The sequence below is a fragment of the Gallus gallus genome, chromosome 1, assembly GCF_016699485.2.
Source record: "Gallus gallus isolate bGalGal1 chromosome 1, bGalGal1.mat.broiler.GRCg7b, whole genome shotgun sequence".
NCBI lineage: Eukaryota > Metazoa > Chordata > Aves > Galliformes > Phasianidae > Gallus > Gallus gallus.
This window is the reverse complement of record NC_052532.1, coordinates 187075120-187087230: the sequence shown is the minus strand read 5'-3', so window position 1 is coordinate 187087230 and position 12111 is coordinate 187075120. Positions and strand designations below refer to the sequence as shown.

The window sequence follows — 12111 nt, the reverse complement described above, 5'->3', positions numbered from 1 at the left end:
TGGCATGGGCATGGCACAGCAGGAACAATGTTGGCAGTTCATTGTGTCAAACAGGCACTGGTGCCATGGCCAGCACTGGGAGGTCTCATGAAGTGCTAACCACGGTGCCCGCACAGGCCAGAGTAGAGCAGGATTAGGAGCAGAGTCAGAGGTATGAGGGCAGAGAGTTGGCAGGGAAGAGATGGTCTGGGACCTGGCCATGGCGGCAGGGGTGTCTGTCTTGCTACGGATTGTGTGTCCTCTTTCTTTGTCTTGGACAGCCAGAGGCCCAGAGGAGAACATGCCCAGACCATGAGTGCCTCCTGTCCTCTGCTGCTCACCTGGAGACATGTTCCACGTTCTCCAAGAGCTCTTATAAAAAGATAAGTGATCAGAGTAACTCCAGGCTGGCTGTACTTCAGGGTATCACGCTGACAACAGCCTCGTTGACACCATGGGCAGGGCACAGCAGGCACAGTGTTGGCAGTTCCCTGTGTCACACACGCATTGGAGACATGAAGGCTGTAGGGATGTAATAAAAAGAGCTTCTCGCTGCTGCGAGCCCAGGCCAGAAAAAACAGGATGGTGAGCAGAGTCAGAGGTAAGAGGCCAGGAGAGATGGCATGGAAGGGAATGTCTAAGACCTGGGAATGGCGGCAGGCGTGTGTCTGATGCTCCAGACTGTGTGTCCTGTTGCTTTGTCTTGGACAGCCAGAGGCCCAGAGGAGAACATGCCCAGACCATGAGTGCCTCCTGTCCTCTGCTGCTCACCTGGAGACGTCTTCCACTTTCTCCAAAAGCTCTCATAAAAAGATAAGTGATCAGAGTAACACCAGGCTGGCTGTACTTCTGGGCATCAGCTCATGGCAACGGCCATAGTTGTGTCATGGGCATGGCACAGAGGAACAATGTTGGCAGTTCATTGTGTCAAACAGGCATTGGTGCCATGGCCAGCCAATAATGGGAGGTCACATGAAGTGCTGAACCCATTTGCCTGCAAAGGCCAGAGGAGAGCAGGATAGTGAGCAGATTCAGAGGTAAGAGGGCAGAGAGATGGCATGGAAAATGGGATGGTCTGGGACCTGCCCATGGAGGCAGAGAGAGCTGTGATGCTAGAGATTGTGTGTCCTCTGTCTTGGACGGCCAGAGGCCCAGAGGAGAACATGCCCAGACCATGAGTGCCTCCTGTCCTCTGCTGCTCACCTGGAGACATGTTCCACCTTACACAAGGACACTGATCCAAAGATAAGTGATCAGACAAAACCACCAGGCTGGCTGTACTGGGCATCAGCTGCTGGCAACTGCCTTGGTGATGCCATGGGCATGGCACAGCAGGCACGATATTTGCAGATCTTTGTGTCAAACACGCACTGGTGTCATGACCAATACTGGGAGGTCAACATGAAGTGCTGAACCGTTGTGCCAGCACAGGCCAGAGGAGATCAGGAGGGTGAGCAGAGTCAGTGGTAAGAGTCCAGAGACATGGCATGGAAGGGAAGGTCTGGGACCTGGCCAAGGTGTAAGAGATAGCTGCGATGCTGCAGATTGTGTGTCCACCTGCTTTGTCTTGGACAGCCAGAGGCCCAGAGGAGAACAGGCCCAGACCATGAGTGCCTCCTGTCCTCTGCTGCACACCTGGAGATATGTTCCACTTTCTCCCAGAGCTCTCATAAAAAGATAAGTGATCAGAGTAACACCAGGCTGGCTGTACTGATGGCAACTGCCTTGGTCATGCCATGGGCATGGCACAGCAGGCACAGGGTTGGCAGTTCCCTGTGTCTCATAGGCACTGGTGATCTAGCCAATATTGGGAGGTCACATGAAGTGCTGAACCCATTTGCCTGCAAAGGCCAGAGGAGAGCAGGATGGTGAGCAGAGTCAGAGGTAAGAGGGCAGAGAGTTGGCATGGAAAATGGGATGGTCTTGGAACTGGCCAAGGCGGAAGAGATAGCTCTGATGTGATAGCTGTGATGTTACTGACTGTGTGTCCTCTTGCTTTGTCTTGGACAGCCAGAGGCCCAGAGGAGAACATTCCCATGAATGCCTCCTGTCCTCTGCTGCTCACCGGGAGACATGTTCCACGATAAACAAGGACACAGATACAAAGATAAGTGATCAGAAAAACACCAGACTGGTTGTACTTCTGGGCATCAGCTGCTGGCACCTTCCTTGGTCATGGCATGGGCATGGCACAGCAGGAACAATGTTGGCAGTTCATTGTGTCAAACAGGCACTGGTGCCATGGCCAGCACTGGGAGGTCACATGAAGTGCTAACCACGGTGCCCGCACAGGCCAGAGTAGAGCAGGATTATGAGCAGAGTCAGAGGTATGAGGGCAGAGAGTTGGCAGGGAAGAGATGGTCTGGGACCTGGCCATGGCGGCAGGGGTGTCTGTCTTGCTACGGATTGTGTGTCCTCTTTCTTTGTCTTGGACAGCCAGAGGCCCAGAGGAGAACATGCCCAGACCATGAGTGCCTCCTGTCCTCTGCTGCTCACCTGGAGACATGTTCCACGTTCTCCAAGAGCTCTTATAAAAAGATAAGTGATCAGAGTAACTCCAGGCTGGCTGTACTTCAGGGTATCACGCTGACAACAGCCTCGTTGACACCATGGGCAGGGCACAGCAGGCACAGTGTTGGCAGTTCCCTGTGTCACACACGCATTGGAGACATGAAGGCTGTAGGGATGTAATAAAAAGAGCTTCTCGCTGCTGCGAGCCCAGGCCAGAAAAAACAGGATGGTGAGCAGAGTCAGAGGTAAGAGGCCAGGAGAGATGGCATGGAAGGGAATGTCTAAGACCTGGGAATGGCGGCAGGCGTGTGTCTGATGCTCCAGACTGTGTGTCCTGTTGCTTTGTCTTGGACAGCCAGAGGCCCAGAGGAGAACATGCCCAGACCATGAGTGCCTCCTGTCCTCTGCTGCTCACCTGGAGACGTCTTCCACTTTCTCCAAAAGCTCTCATAAAAAGATAAGTGATCAGAGTAACACCAGGCTGGCTGTACTTCTGGGCATCAGCTCATGGCAACGGCCATAGTTGTGTCATGGGCATGGCACAGAGGAACAATGTTGGCAGTTCATTGTGTCAAACAGGCATTGGTGCCATGGCCAGCCAATAATGGGAGGTCACATGAAGTGCTGAACCCATTTGCCTGCAAAGGCCAGAGGAGAGCAGGATAGTGAGCAGATTCAGAGGTAAGAGGGCAGAGAGATGGCATGGAAAATGGGATGGTCTGGGACCTGCCCATGGAGGCAGAGAGAGCTGTGATGCTAGAGATTGTGTGTCCTCTGTCTTGGACGGCCAGAGGCCCAGAGGAGAACATGCCCAGACCATGAGTGCCTCCTGTCCTCTGCTGCTCACCTGGAGACATGTTCCACCTTACACAAGGACACTGATCCAAAGATAAGTGATCAGACAAAACCACCAGGCTGGCTGTACTGGGCATCAGCTGCTGGTAACTGCCTTGGTGATGCCATGGGCATGGCACAGCAGGCACGATATTTGCAGATCTTTGTGTCAAACACGCACTGGTGTCATGACCAATACTGGGAGGTCAACATGAAGTGCTGAACCGTTGTGCCAGCACAGGCCAGAGGAGATCAGGATGGTGAGCAGAGTCAGTGGTAAGAGTCCAGAGACATGGCATGGAAGGGAAGGTCTGGGACCTGGCCAAGGTGTAAGAGATAGCTGTGATGCTGCAGATTGTGTGTCCACCTGCTTTGTCTTGGACAGCCAGAGGCCCAGAGGAGAACATGCCCAGACCATGAGTGCCTCCTGTCCTCTGCTGCACACCTGGAGATATGTTCCACTTTCTCCCAGAGCTCTCATAAAAAGATAAGTGATCAGAGTAACACCAGGCTGGCTGTACTGATGGCAACTGCCTTGGTGACGCCATGGGCATGGCACAGCAGGCACAGGGTTGGCAGTTCCCTGTGTCTCATAGGCACTGGTGATCTAGCCAATACTGGGAGGTCACATGAAGTGCTGAACCGCTTTGCCAGCACTGGCCAAAGTAGAGCAGGATGGTGAGCAGAGTCAGAGGTAAGAGGGCAGAGAGTTGGCATGGAAAATGGGATGGTCTTGGAACTGGCCAAGGCGGAAGAGATAGCTCTGATGTGATAGCTGTGATGTTACTGACTGTGTGTCCTCTTGCTTTGTCTTGGACAGCCAGAGGCCCAGAGGAGAACATTCCCATGAATGCCTCCTGTCCTCTGCTGCTCATTGGGAGACATGTTCCACGATAAACAAGGACACAGATACAAAGATAAGTGATCAGAAAAACACCAGACTGGTTGTACTTCTGGGCATCAGCTGCTGGCACCTTCCTTGGTCATGGCATGGGCATGGCACAGCAGGAACAATGTTGGCAGTTCATTGTGTCAAACAGGCACTGGTGCCATGGCCAGCACTGGGAGGTCTCATGAAGTGCTAACCACGGTGCCCGCACAGGCCAGAGTAGAGCAGGATTAGGAGCAGAGTCAGAGGTATGAGGGCAGAGAGTTGGCAGGGAAGAGATGGTCTGGGACCTGGCCATGGCGGCAGGGGTGTCTGTCTTGCTACGGATTGTGTGTCCTCTTTCTTTGTCTTGGACAGCCAGAGGCCCAGAGGAGAACATGCCCAGACCATGAGTGCCTCCTGTCCTCTGCTGCTCACCTGGAGACATGTTCCACGTTCTCCAAGAGCTCTTATAAAAAGATAAGTGATCAGAGTAACTCCAGGCTGGCTGTACTTCAGGGTATCACGCTGACAACAGCCTCGTTGACACCATGGGCAGGGCACAGCAGGCACAGTGTTGGCAGTTCCCTGTGTCACACACGCATTGGAGACATGATGGCCGTAGGGACGTAATAAAAAGAGCTTCTCGCTGCTGCGAGCCCAGGCCAGAAAAAACAGGATGGTGAGCAGAGTCAGAGGTAAGAGGCCAGGAGAGATGGCATGGAAGGGAATGTCTAAGACCTGGGAAGGGCGGCAGGCGTGTGTCTGATGCTCCAGACTGTGTGTCCTGTTGCTTTGTCTTGGACAGCCAGAGGCCCAGAGGAGAACATGCCCAGACCATGAGTGCCTCCTGTCCTCTGCTGCTCACCTGGAGACGTCTTCCACTTTCTCCAAAAGCTCTCATAAAAAGATAAGTGATCAGAGTAACACCAGGCTGGCTGTACTTCTGGGCATCAGCTCATGGCAACGGCCATAGTTGTGTCATGGGCATGGCACAGTGGAACAATGTTGGCAGTTCATTGTGTCAAACAGGCATTGGTGCCATGGCCAGCCAATAATGGGAGGTCACATGAAGTGCTGAACCCATTTGCCTGCAAAGGCCAGAGGAGAGCAGGATAGTGAGCAGATTCAGAGGTAAGAGGGCAGAGAGATGGCATGGAAAATGGGATGGTCTGGGACCTGCCCATGGAGGCAGAGAGAGCTGTGATGCTAGAGATTGTGTGTCCTCTGTCTTGGACGGCCAGAGGCCCAGAGGAGAACATGCCCAGACCATGAGTGCCTCCTGTCCTCTGCTGCTCACCTGGAGACATGTTCCACCTTACACAAGGACACTGATCCAAAGATAAGTGATCAGACAAAACCACCAGGCTGGCTGTACTGGGCATCAGCTGCTGGCAACTGCCTTGGTGATGCCATGGGCATGGCACAGCAGGCACGATATTTGCAGATCTTTGTGTCAAACACGCACTGGTGTCATGACCAATACTGGGAGGTCAACATGAAGTGCTGAACCGTTGTGCCAGCACAGGCCAGAGGAGATCAGGATGGTGAGCAGAGTCAGTGGTAAGAGTCCAGAGACATGGCATGGAAGGGAAGGTCTGGGACCTGGCCAAGGTGTAAGAGATAGCTGCGATGCTGCAGATTGTGTGTCCACCTGCTTTGTCTTGGACAGCCAGAGGCCCAGAGGAGAACAGGCCCAGACCATGAGTGCCTCCTGTCCTCTGCTGCACACCTGGAGATATGTTCCACTTTCTCCCAGAGCTCTCATAAAAAGATAAGTGATCAGAGTAACACCAGGCTGGCTGTACTGATGGCAACTGCCTTGGTCATGCCATGGGCATGGCACAGCAGGCACAGGGTTGGCAGTTCCCTGTGTCTCATAGGCACTGGTGATCTAGCCAATACTGGGAGGTCACATGAAGTGCTGAACCGCTTTGCCAGCACTGGCCAAAGAAGAGCAGGATGGTGAGCAGAGTCAGAGGTAAGAGGGCAGAGAGTTGGCATGGAAAATGGGATGGTCTTGGAACTGGCCAAGGCGGAAGAGATAGCTCTGATGTGATAGCTGTGATGTTACTGACTGTGTGTCCTCTTGCTTTGTCTTGGACAGCCAGAGGCCCAGAGGAGAACATTCCCATGAATGCCTCCTGTCCTCTGCTGCTCAACGGGAGACATGTTCCACGATAAACAAGGACACAGATACAAAGATAAGTGATCAGAAAAACACCAGACTGGTTGTACTTCTGGGCATCAGCTGCTGGCACCTTCCTTGGTCATGGCATGGGCATGGCACAGCAGGAACAATGTTGGCAGTTCATTGTGTCAAACAGGCACTGGTGCCATGGCCAGCACTGGGAGGTCACATGAAGTGCTAACCACGGTGCCCGCACAGGCCAGAGTAGAGCAGGATTATGAGCAGAGTCAGAGGTATGAGGGCAGAGAGTTGGCAGGGAAGAGATGGTCTGGGACCTGGCCATGGCGGCAGGGGTGTCTGTCTTGCTACGGATTGTGTGTCCTCTTTCTTTGTCTTGGACAGCCAGAGGCCCAGAGGAGAACATGCCCAGACCATGAGTGCCTCCTGTCCTCTGCTGCTCACCTGGAGACATGTTCCACGTTCTCCAAGAGCTCTTATAAAAAGATAAGTGATCAGAGTAACTCCAGGCTGGCTGTACTTCAGGGTATCACGCTGACAACAGCCTCGTTGACACCATGGGCAGGGCACAGCAGGCACAGTGTTGGCAGTTCCCTGTGTCACACACGCATTGGAGACATGAAGGCTGTAGGGATGTAATAAAAAGAGCTTCTCGCTGCTGCGAGCCCAGGCCAGAAAAAACAGGATGGTGAGCAGAGTCAGAGGTAAGAGGCCAGGAGAGATGGCATGGAAGGGAATGTCTAAGACCTGGGAAGGGCGGCAGGCGTGTGTCTGATGCTCCAGACTGTGTGTCCTGTTGCTTTGTCTTGGACAGCCAGAGGCCCAGAGGAGAACATGCCCAGACCATGAGTGCCTCCTGTCCTCTGCTGCTCACCTGGAGACGTCTTCCACTTTCTCCAAAAGCTCTCATAAAAAGATAAGTGATCAGAGTAACACCAGGCTGGCTGTACTTCTGGGCATCAGCTCATGGCAACGGCCATAGTTGTGTCATGGGCATGGAACAGAGGAACAATGTTGGCAGTTCATTGTGTCAAACAGGCATTGGTGCCATGGCCAGCCCTGGGAGGTCACATGAAGTGCTGAACCCATTTGCCTGCAAAGGCCAGAGGAGAGCAGGATAGTGAGCAGATTCAGAGGTAAGAGGGCAGAGAGATGGCATGGAAAATGGGATGGTCTGGGACCTGCCCATGGAGGCAGAGAGAGCTGTGATGCTAGAGATTGTGTGTCCTCTGTCTTGGACGGCCAGAGGCCCAGAGGAGAACATGCCCAGACCATGAGTGCCTCCTGTCCTCTGCTGCTCACCTGGAGACATGTTCCACCTTACACAAGGACACTGATCCAAAGATAAGTGATCAGACAAAACCACCAGGCTGGCTGTACTGGGCATCAGCTGCTGGCAACTGCCTTGGTGATGCCATGGGCATGGCACAGTGGAACAGTGTTGGCAGTTCATTGTGTCAAACAGGCATTGGTGCCATGGCCAGCACTGGGAGGTCACATGTAGTGCTGAACCCATTTGCCTGCAAAGGCCAGAGGAGAGCAGGATAGTGAGCAGATTCAGAGGTAAGAGGGCAGAGAGATGGCATGGAAGGGTAGGTCTGGGACCGGCCCAAGGAGGCAGAGAGAGCTGTGATGCTAGAGATTGTGTGTCCTCTATCTTGGACGGCCAGAGGCCCAGAGGAGAACATGCCCAGACCATGAGTGCCTCCTGTCCTCTGCTGCTCACCTGGAGACATGTTCCACCTTACACAAGGACACTGATCCAAAGATAAGTGATCAGACAAAACCACCAGGCTGGCTGTACTGGGCATCAGCTGCTGGCAACTGCCTTGGTGATGCCATGGGCATGGCACAGCAGGCACGATATTTGCAGATCTTTGTGTCAAACACGCACTGGTGTCATGACCAATACTGGGAGGTCAACATGAAGTGCTGAACCGTTGTGCCAGCACAGGCCAGAGGAGATCAGGATGGTGAGCAGAGTCAGTGGTAAGAGTCCAGAGACATGGCATGGAAGGGAAGGTCTGGGACCTGGCCAAGGTGTAAGAGATAGCTGCGATGCTGCAGATTGTGTGTCCACCTGCATTGTCTTGGACAGCCAGAGGCCCAGAGGAGAACAGGCCCAGACCATGAGTGCCTCCTGTCCTCTGCTGCACACCTGGAGATATGTTCCACTTTCTCCCAGAGCTCTCATAAAAAGATAAGTGATCAGAGTAACACCAGGCTGGCTGTACTGATGGCAACTGCCTTGGTCATGCCATGGGCATGGCACAGCAGGCACAGGGTTGGCAGTTCCCTGTGTCTCATAGGCACTGGTGATCTAGCCAATAATGGGAGGTCAAATGAAGTGCTGAACCGCTTTGCCAGCACTGGCCAAAGTAGAGCAGGATGGTGAGCAGAGTCAGAGGTAAGAGGGCAGAGAGTTGGCATGGAAAATGGGATGGTCTTGGAACTGGCCAATGCGGAAGAGATAGCTCTGATGTGATAGCTGTGATGTTACTGACTGTGTGTCCTCTTGCTTTGTCTTGGACAGCCAGAGGCCCAGAGGAGAACATTCCCATGAATGCCTCCTGTCCTCTGCTGCTCACCGGGAGACATGTTCCACGATAAACAAGGACACAGATACAAAGATAAGTGATCAGAAAAACACCAGACTGGTTGTACTTCTGGGCATCAGCTGCTGGCACCTTCCTTGGTCATGGCATGGGCATGGCACAGCAGGAACAATGTTGGCAGTTCATTGTGTCAAACAGGCACTGGTGCCATGGCCAGCACTGGGAGGTCTCATGAAGTGCTAACCACGGTGCCCGCACAGGCCAGAGTAGAGCAGGATTATGAGCAGAGTCAGAGGTATGAGGGCAGAGAGTTGGCAGGGAAGAGATGGTCTGGGACCTGGCCATGGCGGCAGGGGTGTCTGTCTTGCTACGGATTGTGTGTCCTCTTTCTTTGTCTTGGACAGCCAGAGGCCCAGAGGAGAACATGCCCAGACCATGAGTGCCTCCTGTCCTCTGCTGCTCACCTGGAGACATGTTCCACGTTCTCCAAGAGCTCTTATAAAAAGATAAGTGATCAGAGTAACTCCAGGCTGGCTGTACTTCAGGGTATCACGCTGACAACAGCCTCGTTGACACCATGGGCAGGGCACAGCAGGCACAGTGTTGGCAGTTCCCTGTGTCACACACGCATTGGAGACATGATGGCCGTAGGGACGTAATAAAAAGAGCTTCTCGCTGCTGCGAGCCCAGGCCAGAAAAAACAGGATGGTGAGCAGAGTCAGAGGTAAGAGGCCAGGAGAGATGGCATGGAAGGGAATGTCTAAGACCTGGGAAGGGCGGCAGGCGTGTGTCTGATGCTCCAGACTGTGTGTCCTGTTGCTTTGTCTTGGACAGCCAGAGGCCCAGAGGAGAACATGCCCAGACCATGAGTGCCTCCTGTCCTCTGCTGCTCACCTGGAGACGTCTTCCACTTTCTCCAAAAGCTCTCATAAAAAGATAAGTGATCAGAGTAACACCAGGCTGGCTGTACTTCTGGGCATCAGCTCATGGCAACGGCCATAGTTGTGTCATGGGCATGGCACAGTGGAACAATGTTGGCAGTTCATTGTGTCAAACAGGCATTGGTGCCATGGCCAGCCAATAATGGGAGGTCACATGAAGTGCTGAACCCATTTGCCTGCAAAGGCCAGAGGAGAGCAGGATAGTGAGCAGATTCAGAGGTAAGAGGGCAGAGAGATGGCATGGAAAATGGGATGGTCTGGGACCTGCCCATGGAGGCAGAGAGAGCTGTGATGCTAGAGATTGTGTGTCCTCTGTCTTGGACGGCCAGAGGCCCAGAGGAGAACATGCCCAGACCATGAGTGCCTCCTGTCCTCTGCTGCTCACCTGGAGACATGTTCCACCTTACACAAGGACACTGATCCAAAGATAAGTGATCAGACAAAACCACCAGGCTGGCTGTACTGGGCATCAGCTGCTGGTAACTGCCTTGGTGATGCCATGGGCATGGCACAGCAGGCACGATATTTGCAGATCTTTGTGTCAAACACGCACTGGTGTCATGACCAATACTGGGAGGTCAACATGAAGTGCTGAACCGTTGTGCCAGCACAGGCCAGAGGAGATCAGGATGGTGAGCAGAGTCAGTTGTAAGAGTCCAGAGACATGGCATGGAAGGGAAGGTCTGGGACCTGGCCAAGGTGTAAGAGATAGCTGTGATGCTGCAGATTGTGTGTCCACCTGCTTTGTCTTGGACAGCCAGAGGCCCAGAGGAGAACATGCCCAGACCATGAGTGCCTCCTGTCCTCTGCTGCTCACCTGGAGACATGTTCCACCTTACACAAGGACACTGATCCAAAGATAAGTGATCAGACAAAACCACCAGGCTGGCTGTACTGGGCATCAGCTGCTGGCAACTGCCTTGGTGACGCCATGGGCATGGCACAGCAGGCACGATATTTGCAGATCTTTGTGTCAAACACGCACTGGTGACATGGCCAATACTGGGAGGTCAACATGAAGTGCTGAACCGTTGTGCCAGCCCAGACAAGAGGAGATCAGGATGGTGAGCAGTGTCGGTGGTATGAGGCCAGAGAGATGGCATGGAAGGGAAGGTCTGGGACCTGGCCAAGGTGTAAGAGATAGCTGTGATGCTGCAGATTGTGTGTCCTCTTGCTTTGTCTTGGACAGCCAGAGGCCCAGAGGAGAACATGCCCAGACCATGAGTGCCTCCTGTCCTCTGCTGCACACCTGGAGATATGTTCCTCTTTCTCCAAGAGCTCTCATAAAAAGATAAGTGATCAGAGTAACACCAGGCTGGCTGTACTGATGGCAACTGCCTTGGTCATGCCATGGGCATGGCACAGCAGGCACAGGGTTGGCAGTTCCCTGTGTCTCATAGGCACTGGTGATCTAGCCAATATTGGGAGGTCACATGAAGTGCTGAACCGCTTTGCCAGCACTGGCCAAAGAAGAGCAGGATGGTGAGCAGAGTCAGAGGTAAGAGGGCAGAGAGTTGGCATGGAAAATGGGATGGTCTTGGAACTGGCCAATGCGGAAGAGATAGCTCTTGATGTGATAGCTGTGATGTTACTGACTGTGTGTCCTCTTGCTTTGTCTTGGACAGCCAGAGGCCCAGAGGAGAACATTCCCATGAATGCCTCCTGTCCTCTGTTGCTCACCGGGAGACATGTTCCACGATAAACAAGGACACAGATACAAAGATAAGTGATCAGAAAAACACCAGACTGGTTGTACTTCTGGGCATCAGCTGCTGGCAACTTCCTTGGTCATGGCTTGGGCATGGCACAGTGGACCAATGTTGGCAGTTCGTTGTGTCAAACAGGCACTGGTGCCATGGCCAGCACTGGGAGGTCACATGAAGTGCTAACCACGGTGCCCGCACAGGCCAGAGTAGAGCAGGATTATGAGCAGAGTCAGAGGTATGAGGGCAGAGAGATGGCAGGGAAGAGATGGTCTGGGACCTGGCCATGGCGGCAGGGGTGTCTGTCTTGCTACAGATTGTGTGTCCTCTTTCTTTGTCTTGGACAGCCAGAGGCCCAGAGGAGAACATGCCCAGACCATGAGTGCCTCCTGTCCTCTGCTGCTCACCTGGAGACATGTTCCACGTTCTCCAAGAGCTCTTATAAAAAGATAAGTGATCAGAGTAACACCAGGCTGGCTGTACTTCAGGGTATCACGCTGACAACAGCCTCGTTGATACCATGGGCAGGGCACAGCAGGCACAGTGTTGGCAGTTCCCTGTGTCACACAGG

General features: G+C 53.4%; 1 long non-coding RNA gene across 1 annotated transcript; it reads left to right on the top strand.

Annotated features, from left to right (window-relative positions):
• Window positions 1-8472: 8472 nt before the first annotated feature.
• Window positions 8473-11298, top strand: LOC121107439. The gene is made up of 3 exons (XR_005841593.1): window positions 8473-8748; window positions 8875-9191; window positions 9301-11298. It is a non-coding gene; the product is annotated as an uncharacterized LOC121107439 (long non-coding RNA).
• The last annotated feature ends 813 nt before the right edge of the window (window positions 11299-12111 follow it).